Below are 5,827 nucleotides of genomic sequence, written 5' to 3'. Positions count from 1 at the left end.
AGAGAGAGAGAGAGAGAGAGAGAGAGAGAGAGAGAGAGAGAGAGAATAGGTGAATGCGTTTAAGAGTATGAGTGTGTATGTATGGGTGTATGCGCGTGTATATATATGTATGTGTAAGTGTGTGTGTGTATGTGTGTACTGCGCGTATGTACGTGGGTGTGTAAGTGTGCACCTGTCCGCGTGTGAATGTGTGTATCATGTATGTGGTGTAGAGAACAATTAGCACACATCAGTAATTACGAGGTGTGAGGTGGTGAGAGTTGGAAATGTTGAAAGGCAAGATTCGAAATTCCTGTTGAAACTGAAACTGAAAATACGCTCGTCAGTAAAACATGTCGAGCACCTTCGAAATCAGAATGTGGCTGTCTGGCTGAAGCAAAGGTCATACTTGGTAGGATAAACAGTCACATACGTAAAAAAGCAACTGCAGGTTGAAGAACCAGTAGCAGACTACTCATGAAATCTAGCGGAGGAGAAAAAGAAATATCAGACAAACCCTTACGCCTTCTTTGATTCCAAATGTACTGACCATGCCTTTCCTCTGAAGCATATTAAGGAAGTCAAGATCAGACGGGGGCGAGGTCTAGAGGTTAGAATATCCACCTCTCATTCAATAAGTACGGGGTTCAAATCTGTATAACGATGGAAAATTTTCTTCTCTAAAATGTTCCCCTTTTACGTCCTTTCCTGCTCTCTAACAATGTTCTGTAGTCTGCTTTCGTCTTCACTTTCTGCCCCTACCCCCTCACCTCCTTTACCCCCTCCTCTGGGTACCTGGCTCTTTCTGCAGCCTTTCTACAACTTCTCCTTGGCTCCTTCTTACTGATACACTGTCTTTCAGCCACCCTTCTAATCTTATTGTAGGTAAGATTGCAGATAAGGGCAGAAAAAGTCGGAGGTCCCTTGTGCAAGTTGAGCATGTCAAAGATCCCTTGGTGGGCCAAGATCGATAAGAGTAGGCTTCAGCCACCACCCGGCAAAATTCGAAACATCTTACCAAATAAAAATGTTTAATGTGTCTCGAGCGCTCATATGGCCTTATGCTGTTGCGAGCGCCGTAAAATACTTTTAACCCCCCCCCCCCAAACCCCCCCCCCCAAAACCCCCCCCCCACACAACCCCCCTCCCCAAAAAAAAACCCCCACACAAAAAACAACAACAACAACAACAACAACAACAAAACACCCAACAAAAAACAGTAGTACTCAGGCAATCTACTTCCTCTATGTCTACTGCACATGCAAATCTGTATAATGCGCACTGCTTTAAGATCGGAACGGGCCATCAATGAACATTTGTGCGAAGAAACGATCCCAGAATCGACTTCCGAGATTCGAAAAACGTTACAACTGAATCGAATCCAGGCAGTTTTACAATTATTATTATTCCAATTTTCGTTAAATGTTTAAATAATTTTGACGAAACCAAACATTCCTAACAGCAGCGGCTACATTTTTCACTGAAAATAGAACCACACAGTGATTTGCAAACACAGACATGATTAAAAACGGTTAAAACAAGTTAATGATTGTGGATTGCAAAATGATTTACTTCACCTTTTGAGATACTAAAAATGTCGTAAAACTGAAGTGGTGACATTTTTCTGCAAATGTTGTTGAGACGTGACTTTTCTTGTAAAAGAGTAGGAAAAATATTGTTATTAAATAGGACCAATTTTGCGAAACGAAATGGAACTTTGAAAAAATTCGGAACTGATGGCGACATCTATAAAATCACGCGTTGACTGCTTTTTATGGTGCTCGAAAGTGAACCACTTTGTATAGCGCAGTATGATGTAGTTCGAAACCTGATCGATATCAGTTTGATTTAAGTAGATCTAGTCTTGACTCGTAACATCGCATCCACTGATACACATGTATATCATATTCAACTACAGTACGGCCGTAAGAAGTGCATATTCCCAAAATATTGCAACCTACATTTCCGTTCAGGTCGGTTCTATCTTCTTTTTTTCTCCTTCCTTGTGGTTCCAGCATTTAAATATCAATATCCAGCCTAAGCTGGAACTACCAGATCTCTAGAGCGAGATGTAGAGGTAGACCCAGGCATATGGGTAATATCTCCTTTCACCTCTTCTCCTATCAATTAGTCCTGTTAGTTATCGGCTTACATTTCCACTTTCTACCCCCACCCCGGCCTCCTTTGGACTCTTCTGTCATTTACGCCTGACTTTTTCTACTGCTACCCTGGCTCCTCCTTACTGCTGTCTTTCAGCAACACCCCTGGTCTAATGGTAGGTAAAATGGAACACTTAGTCTTCTCGGATAAGGGCGAAAATTCTCAGAGGTTCCATGTGCAAGTTGCAAACGTTAAAGATCCACTTTCAAAGCTTCGCTACAGTCCTCTTAGTCTTAGTCGCACATTCCAGAGTGATCTGGGTTGGCCCTTTCATGGCTACCATAGCGTTCTCTTGGGCAAATCCACACCATACTTCACCAGATCATATACACACTCATACGCACATACATACATGTACATACAAACACTGGGTATTAAACCAGCACAATCTTGCACTTTTTTTTTGTTTAGCATAAAAGGACTCCAAACAATACAGGGGAAATGGCAGTAGTTCAAATTGTCATGTCCGTTACTTACCATCTTGAAAATGTTATATTGACTGCTCCATTAAAATTTGACCCATCAGTACCATTTCTTAACAAAGAGGTCTGCAATCACACACCACACAATAAACAGCCGTACAGATATGGAACAATTGATGTGGTTCTGACATCATGAAAGAAAGACAGTGCTTCAGAAACATGTTTCAGCGACTTCTGTCATTTGCTCCTAGTCTTCATTGTTTGTACTTGAGTGTATATCTACCCCGCTCCCCCCCACCCCCTCCTCTCTCTCTGTATGTCTGTCTGTCTGTCTGTCTGTCTGTCTGTCTGTCTGTCTGTCTGTCTGTCTCTCTCTCTCTCTCTCTCTCTCTCTCTCTCTCTCTCTCTCTCTCTCTCTTTCATTATCGTCCACAAGTGAGGGGATTCTCCAGATAACACGTTTTTTTAAACCTCTGTCTTGATCTCATAACCCTTTGAGACACTTAAAGTCGTCTGGTGGCTCCATGCACATTTTACAACCAAATCTCAGAGACATCGTACTCGTTACAATTTATTCTGTGCAAAACAACTCCTACTTCGGTTGCTCTCTGACTATACCTGACAAAATTCAGTCCCAAGCTCACAGTTCTGGAAATGTTCTAGATCCACATTTTTCGGTTCTCAATTGATGCATCCCAAAACTCCAGATCTGAAGAAATAATCAAATAAGAAATATAACATTTTAGTCTACCTATTTAGAATTAAGTCTGAAGTGTACTTTTCACTTTTAGAAATATCAAATGTGATATTATTATCTGAAACAGTGGGGATCACATTCTTATTAAGGGCCAGAACGCTTCTCGTGACTTTCTCATATTACTCGTTTTTGTTGTTGTTGAAATTATAAGAGTTCTTTTTACAAACCCATTATCTTTATGTTTGTGTATGTGTTTGTTATTCATGAATATTAAACCAAAAATAGTTTGTTTGTGAATTTTGTTTCAGGTCAAATAAATGTGTCAGGAAAACGTCTTCTTTAAAAAAATCACTCAGAATGTTTGTCTTTGTTAAAAAAAACCCATCGAGAAGCTGAAAATTGAGCAGCGGTTTAAAAAATTCTCTCACCTCTTTGGCTTAAATCATACAAGCTGGCCTGAGGATCTGTGATGTGTAGAGTTTAAAACATACTACCAGATGTCGAAAGTAGTCACCTGAAATCTCATTCCATTACTGGCAGACTACCAAAATCCTATCTAAGGCAGACTGTAAAGTGTCTTTTAAATAAATTGACATTGATGAAGCGAGCGGGTCCGAAAGATAGTCACCCCCCCCCCCCCCCCCCACACACCCTTTTCACCCAAGCCTTCCTTTACAAAAGGCAAACTCCTTTCCTTCGAGGCGTCCTAATCACTCCATGTCAAGCTCAGGTTATCAGGTACCAGTAAATTTACACAAGGTCATAGTCTTCCGTGAATTTTAATATCTCACACTACTGAGAGATATTGCGATAGGCTTTGTAAATGGTACATTATATTTCCTTTGGTTCAACTCACGAGCAACTGATCTCAGGTGGGATCAAATGTTGTCCGTCCCTTTATCGGCAATCTGCCCCTCCCTTTCTCTCTCTGTTCTTTTTCAGTCCTTCTGTTGAACTGCTTGCCTTCCTGTCTTTTCGTTCGTTTGTCTGAGTGTTGGTCTGCCTATTCTCAACCCCAGAGTTTAAGCAACAGCTGTAGATCTTAACTTCTGTTGTGTGTTGGAAAATGATACGCAGCTTTTGAATGAGTAACTTTTCTTCTACAGTGTGCATACCAGGCTCAGATCATGAACACCTTTTATAAATCTATGAACTAAAAGGATAGCAATGTAATTTTTCGGGATATAGCATCATGTTTCTGGGCGCTATGGTAGCAAGCATGCCCAACTCGTGAATGTTCGAGCAAAGTAAAATAACAGCATATTAAATACGTTAAGCACTATGAGAATTGACAAGCGACAAAACAACAACAACAACAACAACAACACCCCCAAAAAAAACACACACGAAAAACCCCCCAACAAACAAACCCCCCCCCCCACCCAAAGACACTACACAAAAAGTGGAGGTCACATCGAGCGTTTAAAATACATCGAAGTGGTTTGGATACGTTTATGAGAATGGGGCCACAATAGGCATACAGCATGCGATTCAATGCCTCGAATAGACCCTCCAAGGCACAATATGGTGATCCCCCCCAAAAAAAGCAAAACAGGCAGCCCACGTCCGACAATATTGCATATCTGTGCGACGCTCAGTGGTATAAGAAGAAAGAAAATGTAAAATGTAAGTAAAGTAATACTATAGTAGAATTAACCCTGCAACTAATTTGTCGCTTTTAAGCACAAGGGGGCTATCCCGAAAATGCTGTTTTGAGAGAATCGAATGTAAAGTCTTTGCCCCTTGATCAGTTTGTTTTAAAGTCAATGAGATTTTTCTCTATAACCAAACAAAAATACACACCAATGAAACCAAACTTCTTCAATAGGTAGGACAATGCCCACTTTTGGTGTAGGTCAAGATTTCTAGAAACCCCCGAAATCTGGGTTAGTCCGCTTATCCTTAAAAGCGACCAGTTGTGCCCGGATGTGCATTTCATCACTTTATATATACTCAGAGAATCATATCTCACCTCTTACTTCATTATGGACTCTACTTTACCGACACCACTGGGCTGACTGCACGGAGACAACTTGTCTAAGGCGATCACTGTGCAAACAACAGAAAGATGATCATGCGTTGCTCCACTTGTGTGCGTAATTCATCGCATATACAAACCATGTCTTGATAGGGCCTTTCAAGAAGACCTGGACAAATAGAATTAGACACCCCAGACCGTGGTCCTCCTCCTTTAAAAAAAAACCCTCGCAGTGGCAAATAAGCGATTTGCTTTTGATTCAAACGGCAAGGCGATCTTTTCAACTATTTTGAAACGTATGAGAGTGAACAAGTATAACATGACTCACATTTTTTCCTCCGCTTGGCGACCGCTCTTCCCTGTTGTCCTTCGACTATTTTCAGCCTTTTTGTTGGGTGTTTCATTTCACACGCATCTGTGGTGTAGTTGTGAGGTTCTTTGCTTGCATACAAAAGGAATGAGTTCAGTTCTCTCTCAGCGGTGATATTCAATTGAATGCAGGGGAGGACTTCCGTAACGAGCGACCACTATTAAATCTAGATTATATTCAATGGCTTCCAAAATCCTGATGGGAGACCGATAGCCACTGTT

At 41.1% G+C, this 5,827-nt stretch overlaps 1 long non-coding RNA gene across 1 annotated transcript in view; it reads right to left on the bottom strand.

The window, feature by feature from the left end:
• LOC118478341 overlaps positions 1 to 5,765 on the bottom strand; it is a 9,862-nt gene extending 4,097 nt beyond the window's left edge. Inside the window, exons 1-2 of the long non-coding RNA XR_004858968.1 lie at positions 5,565 to 5,765; positions 3,180 to 3,270 (exon numbers count right to left, since the gene is read on the bottom strand). This is a non-coding gene — a long non-coding RNA (uncharacterized LOC118478341). The remainder of the gene's footprint in view (positions 1 to 3,179; positions 3,271 to 5,564) is intronic.
• Between the last annotated feature and the right edge of the window lie 62 nt (positions 5,766 to 5,827).

The sequence above is a fragment of the Aplysia californica genome, unplaced genomic scaffold (genome assembly GCF_000002075.1).
Source record: "Aplysia californica isolate F4 #8 unplaced genomic scaffold, AplCal3.0 scaffold00510, whole genome shotgun sequence".
Classification (NCBI taxonomy): domain Eukaryota; kingdom Metazoa; phylum Mollusca; class Gastropoda; order Aplysiida; family Aplysiidae; genus Aplysia; species Aplysia californica.
The sequence above is the reverse complement of the archived record's forward strand: the minus strand, read 5'-3'. Positions and strand labels throughout refer to the sequence as shown.